Genomic DNA, 12,214 nt, shown 5'->3' on the forward strand with positions numbered 1-12,214 from the left:
TCATTATAGGAAGAATGTGGATGCTTTGGAGAATGTGCAGAGCAGATTTACTAGGATGTTTCCTGGACTGGAGGGCATGTCTTATGAAGAATGATTGAGGGAGCTAGGGCTTTTCTGACTGGAGCGAAAAAGGAAGAGAGGGGACTTGATAGAGGTGTACAAGGTGATGAGAGGCGTGGATAGCCAGAGACTTTTCCCCAGGGCGGAAATAGCTGTCACGAGGGGACATAATTTTAAGGTGATTGGAGGAAGGTATAGGGGAGATGTGAGAGGAAAGTTCTTTACACAGAGTGGTGGGTGCGTGGATTGCACTGCCAGCGGAGATGGTGGAGTCAGAGTCATTGGGGACATTAAAGCGACTCTTGGATAGGACCTGGAGAGCAGTAAATTCCTAATAAAAATTAAACAAAATAATCCCCCCCCCCCCCCCCCACCCCCCCAAAACCCCCATCCGCCAACAACCCCGAGTCAAACCTCCACCCCAGCCTCTGCCCTCGTGAGTTCTAAACCGAATCTCCAGCCAGTGGGGCGCATGGTCCGAGACAACTATCCCCGCATACTCTGCCCCCTCCACCCCAACCAAAATCTCCCGACTCACTACAAAGTAATCAATCCTCGAATGCACCTTATGGATGTGGGAAAAGAAGGAGTACCCCCTTCTCCCTGGGTTCTGAAAACGCCATGGGTTCACCATACCCATCCTCTCCATAAACCCCACCCCCACACCCCTCGCCATTCGTACCCTACCCATCGATCTGGGGCTCGACCTATCCACCCTCGGCTCTAGGACACAGTTAAAATCTCCTCCCATGATCAACTGGTGCGTGGCCAAATCTGGGATCGCTGCCAGCAACTCCCTCATAAAACCCACATCATCCCAATTTTGGGCATACACCACTGGTGCCCCTTCCAGTACCCCACTCTCAATCACATATCTCCCACCCGAATCCCTCCGCTCCTTCGCACTCACAAATCCCATTTTTATGCTCATTAAAATTGCCACTCTCTTCAATTTCAAATAAAACCCCGAGTGAAAACCCTGCTCGACCCACACCTTCCTTAACCTAACCTGGTCCTTCACACGGAGGTGCGTCTCTAACCGGCCCATTTACTCCCCGGACGTTACACGTTGCCAGCCTTACCGGATGCTTACGCCTCCAATCCCCTCTACTGTTCGTCATCTTCCTCACTTAACTCCCGCCCCCTTAATTCCATCCTATACCTAGCCCATCCCAGATGGCCCTTTCCTCCGTCCCTGACCATGTCACAACTTACTTTCCTATCTATCTTTGCATAATCAACAAATTTCAGAACCATTCCTTCAGTCCCATCATCTGTCATTTACATGAATTGTGAAAAGTTGAGGCCCCAGTACTCATACCTGAGGCACATCACTCGTTACAGCTTCCCAACCTTAAAAAAACATTTATATCTACTCTGTTTCCTGTTAACTAGCCAATTTTCTTTCATGCACCCTACACTATGAGCTTTTATTTTCCGCAATGAACTTTGATGTGGCTCCTTATCAAATGCCTTCTGGAAATCTAAGTACAGTAAACCTACGGGCTCGCCTTTATCCACAGCACATGTGACTCCTTCAAGAACTCCCAACAAATTAGGTTAACGTGATTTCCCTTTCGCAAACCCATGCTGACTACTAATTGCCTTTTATTTTTCCAAGTGCTCTTCTATAACAGCCTTAATAATGGCTTCTGACATTTTCCGTATGACAAACGTTGGACTAACCAAGTTGTAGTTTCTTGCTTTCTGCCTCCCTTTTTGAATGAAGGAGTTACATTTACTATTTTCTAATCTAATGGAAACTTCCCTGAATCTAGGGAATTTTGGGAGATTAAAATCAACACGTCAACTATCTCACTAGTCACTTCTTCCCAGGGATAGCTAGCCCGCAGCTGCAACAATTTGCATAATATCACTTCCCTGGTGAGTGTAGTTTTCCTAAATTCCTGCCTTCCATTTCCTGATTTACAGCAATTTCTGGGATGCTACTTGTATCTTCTATAGTGAAGAATGATGCAAAATACCCATTTAATTCATTTACCATCTTTTTACTTTCCATTATTAATTCCCCAGACTCCCTTTCTTTGGAATCGATGCCCACTTTGTTAGCTCTTTTCTTATTTAAATATCTATAGGGACTCTTACTATCTGTCTTTATATTTCTAACTCGCTTTCTCTTGAACTCTAATTTTTTTCCTCCTTATTAATCTTTTTGTCATTCTATGCAATGCTTTATGTCCTGTCCAATCTTTTGACCTGCCACCTGTCTTTAACAATTTTATGCTTTCTCTTTAAGTTTGTCACTGTCTTCAACTTTCTTTCATTAGCCACTGATCGTGGATCCTCCTCTTGGAATTTTTCTTTCTCATTAGAATGCATCTATTCTATGTATTTAGAAATATCCCTGTGAATTAGCCTGCTACTGTATCTCTGTTGAGTGATCCTTGAACCTCATTTGCTTTAGCTCTGCTTTCATGCCCTCATTATTGCCCTTATTTACTTAGGGGAGGGGGGGGGGGCACAGAACCATCTGTAGTTTGCAATTTAAATTTTATCGAATGGTTCCCAGCACAGCACAATTGTCCAGTGGTGCTTTTGGACAATTGCAGCGTAATTCCTTACCTGGCAACCTCGCAGACAGATTCCCCAGCGCATTTTTAGGGTTCCACCCAAATCTGCGCTGCAGGGCCAGGAAGTTATGGGATCGTTCCTACCTCGGAGTGCTTTCACTATGAGGTTATGAATTAATCCTGTCTCATTGCCAATATCAGGCCTAGTATAGCCTGCTTTCTCGTTGACTCCAGAATGTGTTGTTCTAAGAAACTATCCCGGAAGTATTCTATGAACTCCTCATCTGATTAAAATCCCTCATGATTATTACCATACCTTTCTGTCAAGCTCCCATGCTGTGAAAATGCTACAATCATTTCATTTCATTTTCATCAGTTATTAAGGAGATTTGTATCAGGACGTTTAGAAACTCACAATACAATCAGGCAGAGTCAACACAACTTTGTGAAGGGTATATTATGTTTGGTAATTTATCAGAGTTCTTCGAATAAGTAACAAGCAAGGTGAATAAGGGGGAACCTGGAGATGAGGTGTACATGGGCTTCCAAAAGGCATTTGAGAGGATGCCACATGAAAGGTTGCAGCCAAATCAAGAGTGCAGGGTGTAATATATTAGCCTGGATAAAGGATTGGTTAACTAATAGGAAGCAGGATCCCGGGTGCGGCGATGACCAGCTAAGTCGCACGTTTCGGCAGCTCCCGGTGGAACGGATTTTGGGGCTCTTAATAGGAGCCCCAACTGCAATTTTAACGGCTAAAAACAGTGTGGTAAACCAGAAGGGAATCCCCCCTGGATACGGATGGAAAAAGGAGAGGAAAGCGGCCGGATTGCGGAGGATCCTCTAGAGCAGCGGCAAGGAAGGCAAGCACAAAGCAAGATGGTGTCGGAAGGTGGCCGTTTGGTATGGGGCCCTGACCAACAAGAGTTCCTGCGGCGCTGTGTGGAAGAACTAAAAAAGGAGATGAAGAAGGAGCTGCTGGCCCCGATATTACAGGCGATTGAAGGGCTAAAGGAGGAGCAAAATACCCAGGAGCAGGAGCTTCGGGTCGTGAAGGCAAAGGCCGCTGAAAATGAAGACTAAATGCAGGGCCTGGTGGTGAAGACAGAGATGCACGAGGCACAACACAAAAGGTGTGTGGAAAGGCTGGAGGTGCTGGAGAATAATGCGAGGAGGAAGAATTTAAGGATTCTTGGCCTTCCCGAAGGCGCAGAAGGGGCGGACGTCGGGGCATATGTGAGCACGATGCTTCACTCGTTAATGGGATCGGAGGCCCCGACGGGCCCGTTGGAGGTGGAGGGAGCTTATCGAGTTATGGCGTGAAGACTGAGGGCTGGAGAAATACCTCGAGCCATAGTGGTGAAATTTCTCCGCTATAATGACGGAGAGATGGTCCTCAGATGGGCGAAGAAAACTCTGAGCAGTAGGTGGGAGAACGCGGTGATCCGCGTATATCAAGATTGGAGTGCGGAGGTGGCGAGAAGGAGGGCAAGTTTTAATCGGGCTAAGGCGGTGCTTCACAAAAGGAAGGTCAAATTCGGAATGTTGCAGCTGGCAAGATTGTGGGTCACACACCAAGGGAAGCACCACTACTTTGAGACGGCAGAAGAGGCGTGGACATTTATTGTGGACGAGAAGCTGGAATAGGTGGACAAGAAAAAGAACGTTTGGGACAAAGTGGTGGGGTGATTACGTGGGGTGAAGGGGGGAAAAAGGGGGAGGGGATGATTTTTCAAGTTGTTAATCTTGCGACCCTGTAACTTTTCTCTCTTCCCCATGTTGTGGGGGAGGGGGGGGGAGGGAGGATGAGGAATGATGAGGAACTGGGCGCCGGTCATTAGGGGCGGGGCCAAGTGGGAAACGCGGGCTTTGTTCCCGCGCTATGGTAATCATGGCGGGAACAGGGAAGCAGGAAGGAGGGGGCCTCGCACAGTGGGGGCCGAGGTCAGCCAGAGTTTGCTGACTTCTGGGAGTAACATGGGGGGTGCAACTGCGCTAGAAAGGGATCTAGCGGGGGGGTTAACTGGGTTGCTGCTGCTGGGGAGAAGGGGGAGCTGGTACGGGGTGGGGTGGTCGAGGCGGGAGGGTGCCGTCGGGGGGATATACGGGCACGTGGGAACCGGGCGAGGAGGTGGATTAAAAAAGGGGATGGCTAGTCGACAAGGGGGGGGTAAAAGAGCCCCCCCAACCCGGCTGATCACGTGGAATGTGAGAGGGCTGAACGGACCGATTAAAAGGACACGGGTACTCGCACACCTAAAGAAATTAAAGGCAGATGTGGTTATGCTGCAGGAGACGCATTTGAAACTGATAGACCAGGTCAGACTACGCAAAGGATGGGTGGGGCAGGTGTTTCATTCGGGGTTAGATGCAAAGAACAGGGGGGTGGCTATATTAGTGGGGAAACGGGTACTGTTTGAGGCAAAGACCATAGTGGCAGATAGTGGGGGTAGATACGTGATGGTGAGTGGTAGATTGCAAGGGGAGGCGGTGGTTCTAGTGAACGTATATGCCCCGAACTGGGATGATGCAAATTTTATGAGGCGTATGTTGGGACGTATCCCAGACCTAGAGGCGGGAAAGTTGGTAATGGGGGGAGACTTCAATACGGTGCTGAACCCAGGGCTGGACAGATCGAGGTCCAGAACCGGGAGGAGGCCGGCTGCAGCTAGGGTGCTCATGGACTTCATGGAGCAGGTGGGAGGAGTAGACCCCTGGAGATTTAGCAGGCCTAGGAGTAAGGAGTTCTCATTTTTCTCCTATGTTCATAAAAGTCTATCCGTGAATATACTTTTTTGTTTTGGGAAGGGCATTGATCCCGAAGGTGACAGGGACGGAGTACACGGCCATAGCTATCTCGGACCATGCTCCACATTGGGTGGACCTGGAGATAGGAGAGGAAAAAGAACAGCACCCACCCTGGAGAATGGACATGGGATTATTGGCGGATGAGGGGGTATGTTTAAGGGTGAGGGGGTGTATTGAAAGGTACTTGGAGCTTAATGACAATGGGGAGGTTCAGGTGGGAGTGGTCTGGGAGGCGTTGAAGGCGGTGGTTAGAGGGGAGCTGATATCTATAAGGGCACATAAAGGAAAGCAGGAGGGTAGGGAAAGGGAGCGGTTGCTGAAAGAACTTTTGAGGGTGGACAGACAATATGCGGAGGCACCGGAGGAGGGACTGTACAGGGAAAGACAAAGGCTACATGTAGAATTTGACTTGTTGGCTACGGGTAATGCAGAGGCACAATGGAGGAGGGCACAGGGTGTACAGTACGAATATGGAGAGAAGGCGAGCCGGTTGCTGGCCCACCAACTGAGGAAGAGGGGAGCAGCGAGGGAGATAGGGGGGGTGAGAGATGAGGAGGGAGAGATGGAGCGGAGAGAGTGAATGGGGTGTTCAAGGCATTCTACGTAAGATTATATAAAGCTCAGCCCCCGGAAGGGAAGGAGAGAATGATGTGCTTTCTGGATCAGCTGGAATTCCCTAAGGTGGAGGAACAGGAGAGGGCGGGACTGGGAGCACAGATTGAGATGGAGGAGGTAGTGAAAGGGATTGGGAGCATGCAGGCAGGGAAGGCCCCGGGACCAGACTTATTCCCGGTGGAATTTTATAGGAAGTATATGGACTTGCTGGCCCCGCTTTTGACGAGAACCTTTAATGAGGCTAGGGAAAGGGGGCAGCTGCCCCCGACTATGTCAGAGGCAACGATATCGCTCCTCTTAAAGAAGGAAAAAGACCCGCTGCAATGCGGGTCCTATAGGCCCATTTCCCTTTTAAACGTGGATGCTAAGATTCTGGCCGAGGTGATGGCGACGAGGATAGAGGACTGTGTCCCGGGGGTGGTCCATGAGGACCAAACCGGGTTTGTGAAGGGGAGACAGCTGAACACGAACATACGGAGGTTGCTAGGGGTAATGATGATGCCCCCGCCAGAGGGGGAAGCGGAGATAGTGGTGGCGATGGATGCCGAGGAAGCATTCGACAGAGTGGAGTGGGATTATCTGTGGGAAGTGCTGAGGAGATTTGGCTTTGGAGATGGGTATATCGGATGGGTACAGTTGCTGTATAGGGCCCCGATGGCGAGTGTGGTCACGAATGGACGGAGGTCTGATTATTTCCGGCTTCACAGAGGGACGAGGCAGGGGTGTCCCCTGTCTCCGTTATTGTTTGCATTGGCGATTGAGCCCCTGGCCATAGCACTGAGGGGTTCCAGGAAGTGGAGGGGAGTGTTTAGGGGAGGAGAAGAACACCGGGTATCTTTGTATGCGGATGATTTGTTGTATGTTGCGGACCGGGTGGAGGGGATGCCAGCGATAATGCGGATACTTGGAGAGTTTGGGGATTTTTCGGGGTACAAATTGAATATGGGGAAGAGTGAGTTGTTTGTGGTGCATCCGGGGGAGCAGAGCAGGGAAATAGAGGATTTACCGCTGAGGAAGGTGACAAGAGATTTCCGGTACTTAGGGATTCAGATAGCCAAGAATTGGGGAACCTTACACCGGCTTAATTTAACACGATTGGTGGAACAGATGGAGGAGGATTTCAAGAGATGGGACATGGTGTCCCTGTCACTGGCAGGTAGGGTGCAGGCGGTTAAAATGGTGGTTCTCCCGAGATTCCTCTGTGTTTCAGTGCCTCCCGGTGATGGTCACGAAGGCTTTTTTTAAGAGAATTGAGAAAAGTATTATGAGTTTTGTGTGGGCCGGGAAGACCCCGAGAGTGAGGAGGGGGTTCTTGCAGCGTAGTAGAGATAGGGGGGGGCTGGCACTACTGAGCCTAAACGATTATTACTGGGCCGCCAATATTTCAATGGTGTGTAAGTGGATGGGAGAAGGGGAGGGAGCGGCATGGAAGAGATTGGAGAGGGCGTCCTGCAAGGGGACCAGCCTACAAGCAATGGTGACGGCACTGTTGCCGTTCTCACCGAAGAAATACACCACAAGCCCAGTGGTGGTGGCAACACTAAAAATTTGGTGGCAGTGGAGACGGCATAGAGGAAGGACGGGAGCCTCGGTGCGGTCCCCGATAACAAATAATCATAGGTTTGTTCCGGGGAGAATGGATGGGGGATTTGGAGTATGGCAAAGAGCTGGGGTAGTACAACTGAGAGATCTGTTCCTGGATGGGACGTTTGCAAGTATGGGAGCGCTGACGGAAAAGTATGGGTTGCCCCAAGGGAATGCGTTTAGGTATATGCAACTGAGGGCGTTTGCGAGGCAACAGGTGAGGGAATTCCCGCAGCTTCCGACGCAGGAGGTGCAAGATAGAGTGATCTCAGAGACATGGGTGGGGGATGGTAGGGTGTCGGATATATATAGGGAAATGAGGGACGAGGGGGAGATCATGATAGATGAGCTGAAAGGGAAATGGGAGGAAGAGTTGGGGGAAGAGATCGAAGAGGGGCTATGGGCTGATTCCCTACGTGGAGTAAACTCGTCGTCCTCGTGTGCCAGGCTAAGCTTGATACAATTTAAGGTTTTACACAGGGCGCATATGACTGGAGCACGGCTCAGTAAATTTTTTGGGGTAGAGGATAGGTGTGGGAGATGCTCGAGAAGCCCAGCGAATCACACCCACATGTTCTGGTCATGTCCGGCACTACAGGGGTTCTGGGTGGGGGTGGCGAAGGTGCTTTTGAAGGTGGTGGGGGTCCGGGTCGAGCCAAGCTGGGGGTTGGCTATATTCGGGGTCGCAGAAGAGCCGGGAGTACAGGAGGCGAGAGAGGCTGATGTTTTGGCCTTTGCGCCCCTAGTAGCCCGGCGCAGGATATTGCTTATGTGGAAGGAAGCCAAACCCCCGGGCGTGGAGACCTGGATAAATGACATGGCAGGGTTTATAAAGCTAGAACGGATCAAGTTCGTATTAAGGGGTTCGGCTCAGGGGTTCACCAGGCGGTGGCAACCGTTCGTCAACTACCTCACAGAATGATAGAGGGAATGGAAAAGAAAGAAGGCAACAGCAGCAACCCGGGGCGGTGGGGGGGGAGGACCCGGGCAGGCGGGCTCTCCGGGATGTCACTGTATATGTACAGGAATTTGTTTTAGGTAATGTATATTGGACTGTTAGATTGTACTTTTGGAGAGTAACTATTTTTGATAAGGCAGTTGCCATTTAGTTTTTGTTTATATATTATTTATTTATTTGTTTAAAACGGGCCACTGTTATTTATATTGCTTTATTGTTGTTAAAAAGAAAAACTGTGTACTGTTCTGTTTGGCCAAAAAAATCTTGAATAAAATATATTTAATAAAAAATTTTTTAAAAATCTAATAGGAAGCAGAGGGTAGGGATAAATGGCTCATTTTCAGGTTGGGACGCTGTTAACAGTACTGTGTTGGGACCTCAATTATCTACACTATAATCAATGATTTTGATGAAGTGACTGAACGTATGGTCGCTAAATTTGCTGACAGTACGAAGATAGGTAGGAAGGTAAGTTGTCACAAGGACTTGAGTCTACAAAGTGATTGAGATAGGTTAATTAAGTGGGCAAATATTGGGCAGATGGAGTGTAATATTGGAAAATGTGTACTTGCCCACTTTGGCAGAAAGAGTACAAAAGTAGTATGTTGTTTGAATGATGAGAAACTGAAGAGCTTTCCAGTACAATGGGTTATGGGTGTCCTAGTAGGAATCAAATTGTTGGAATGCAGATGCAGCAAGTGATTAGTAAAGTAAATGTAATGTTGCTGTTTATTGTAAGAGGAATTGAGTATAAACGTAGGAAAGTGTTGATGTAGCTGTGCAGGGCATTAGTTAGACTGCATCTAGAGTACTGTGTACAGTTTTGGCCTCCTCGCTTAAGAAAAATATAATTGTATTGGAAGAAGTTCAGAGACAATTCATTTGACTGATTCCCGAGATGAAGCAGTTATCTTGCGAGGCAAGATTGAGTATGCTAGACCTTTACCCGTTGGGAGTTTAGAAAAATGAGAAGTGACCTTATTGGAAAATATAAGATTCTGAAGGAACTTGATGAGGTGGATGCTGAGAAAATGTTTCCACTTTTTTGGGGAGTACAAAACTAAGGGACACCGTTTAAAAATAAAGGGTGTCCCATTTAAGATGAAGAGCAGGAGAATTTTTTCTCTGAGGATTTGTTAGTTTGTGCAGTTCTCTTCCCCAGAGAGCATTGGAGGCTTGGTCATTGAATACATTCAAGGCTAAATTAGATATTTGATCGACAGCGGAGTCCACGGTTACAGGGGATTGACAATGGAGTTGAGGCCAAAATCAGATCAGCCATTATCTGACTGCATGGAGGAGCTGACTCAAATGGTGTAATCCTGCTTCTAATTTTTGTGTTTTCTTTGAGTGAAACTAGTGAATGATGCAAGTAGTGGGGGAGGCCAGAATGATGGAACAGCATGATATTGCTTTCCTTCATCTTGTGGTTTCATGGGAGCTTGCACTAAACCAGCTGTTGGTGGCAGTAAGTAGCCATTATTGATGGGTTGCACACTAGTTTATGTGGGGAATGTTACACATATTTTCACAGACTGAATTTAATCCAGAATGTTTTAAATACGAATTCTTGCAAATGTATTCTAAATGAAGGATGCTCCATGTGAAAACATGAATTTCTTTTTTCACAAGTCAGCGGTTACTGGACAATCTTGAAGAATGAATTCATGAACAAGTAAAACATGACTCAATCAATAGTAGAATGGACATGGTATTCAGTAACTCCATATGTGAATTTTGTGAGGCATGCTAAATTTAACAAACTTTTGTGGTTTATAGGTCTGTTTTTCATGTTACAAGACATGGAGCAGTCCAGAAATGCCTGGGACTTTTATTTTGCAGTGGTCCTAATCCTTTATCACTTGGTGTATGTTTCTTAAATGGCGTGCAGCAATAGTGTTTGCTTATGTGTACTCGTTATTACATTATGTGCCCCCTGCCTAATTTGGGGGGGGGTTTGTAAGGTTTGCAGGCCTGCTAAATAGCATAGGGGGTTCAAATTTGCAGGTGACTTATGAGGTTAGTTCCAATTAAATTGTTACCTAATTATTTTTAATTCTAAATCTCTCCCCTCCCAATCTTTCCTAAAAATGTTCATTCTTTCAAGAATATATTTTCAAAAGTCTTCTGATGTCTTGTTGGAAGTAATTTTTTAAAGACAAAGTAATGCATGTGTACTCCAAAATGTGCACCCGGGCTGAGCTTGTTGACCAGCTATTTAGACACCCTCTGAATGTGCAGCCCATCACTGCGCCACCGTGCCGCCTCATTGGAGAGATTTAGAACAGTTTGCCAGTTGGCTGTTGTTCACTTTACACCATCAAAGTTCGAATTACCTCCAGGAGTGAAAACTATGATTTATTTAATTTCCCCTTGTCTCGTCCAGGATTACAATGCCATTTATAGGATTGAAACTGTTGTCAGCTCGCACAATTAACTTGAAAGCTTGAAATATATTTTGTGTACATATGATGGATTATGCATATGTGGTCTGAAGCATGTATAAGTGCAAAAATAAATGAAAAAGTATTGGGAGCTTGATTTGTGTTTTTCAGCATACTGAACTGCAATTTAAAAAAAAAAAAACAGTTTTGCTTTCTGGATGAGTGGCTAAGGTAAATATTGGTCCTATGGAGGATAAGAAGGGAGATTTAATAATGGGGGATGAAGAAATGGCTGAGGAACTGAACAGGTTTTTTGGGTCGGTCTTCACAGTGGAAGACACAAATAACATGCCAGTGACTGTTGGAAATGAGGCTATGACAGGTGAGGACCTTGAGAGGATTGGTATCACTAAAGAGGTAGTGATGGGCAAGCTAATGGGGCTAAAGGTAGACTATTCTCCTGGCCCTGATGGAATGCATCCCAGAGTGCTAAAAGAGATGGCTAGGGAAATTGCAAATGCACCAGTGATAATTTACCAAAATTCACTAGACTCTGGGTTGGTCCCGGCAGATTGGAAATTAGCAAACGTGACACCACTGTTTAAAAAAGGAGGTAGGCAGAAAGCGGGTAATTATCGGCCAGTGAGCTTAACTTCGGTAGTAGGGAAGATGCTGGAATCTAGCATCAAGGAAGAAATAGCTGGAATCTAGCATCAAGGGCAGGTCGTGCCTAACTAAATTCGTGGAATTTTATGAGGACATTACCAGTGCGGTAGATAACGGGGAGCCAATGGATGTGGTATATCTGGATTTCCAGAAAGCCTTTGACAAGGTGCCACACAAAAGGTTGCTGCATAAGATAAAGATGCATGACATTAAGGGGAAAGTAGTAGCATGGATAGAGGATTGGTTAATTAATAGAAAGCAAAGAGTGGGGATTAATGGGTGTTTCTCTGGTTGGCAATCAGTAGCTAGTGGTGTCCCTCAGAGATCCGTGTTGGGCCCACAATTGTTCACAATTTACATAGATGATTTGGAGTTGGGGACCAAGGGCAATGTGTCCAAGTTTGCAGACAACACTAAGATAAGTGGTAAAGCAAAAAGTGCAGAGGATACTGGAAGTCTGCAGAGTGATTTGGATAGGCTAAGTGAATGGGCTAGGGTCTAGCAGATGGAATGCAATATTGACAAATGTGAGGTTATCCATTTTGGTAGGAATAACAGCAAAAGGGATTATTATTTAAATGATAAAATATTAAAACAAGTTGCTGTGC

The 12,214-nt window shown here is 46.8% G+C and overlaps 1 protein-coding gene across 1 annotated transcript in view; it reads left to right on the forward strand.

Moving 5' to 3' along the window:
* rad51 (RAD51 recombinase) overlaps positions 1 to 12,214 on the forward strand; it is a 165,519-nt gene that overhangs the window by 52,928 nt on the left and 100,377 nt on the right. The gene's annotated exons all lie outside the window — the stretch shown is intronic.

Source organism: Scyliorhinus torazame, chromosome 2 (genome assembly GCF_047496885.1).
Source record: "Scyliorhinus torazame isolate Kashiwa2021f chromosome 2, sScyTor2.1, whole genome shotgun sequence".
Classification (NCBI taxonomy): domain Eukaryota; kingdom Metazoa; phylum Chordata; class Chondrichthyes; order Carcharhiniformes; family Scyliorhinidae; genus Scyliorhinus; species Scyliorhinus torazame.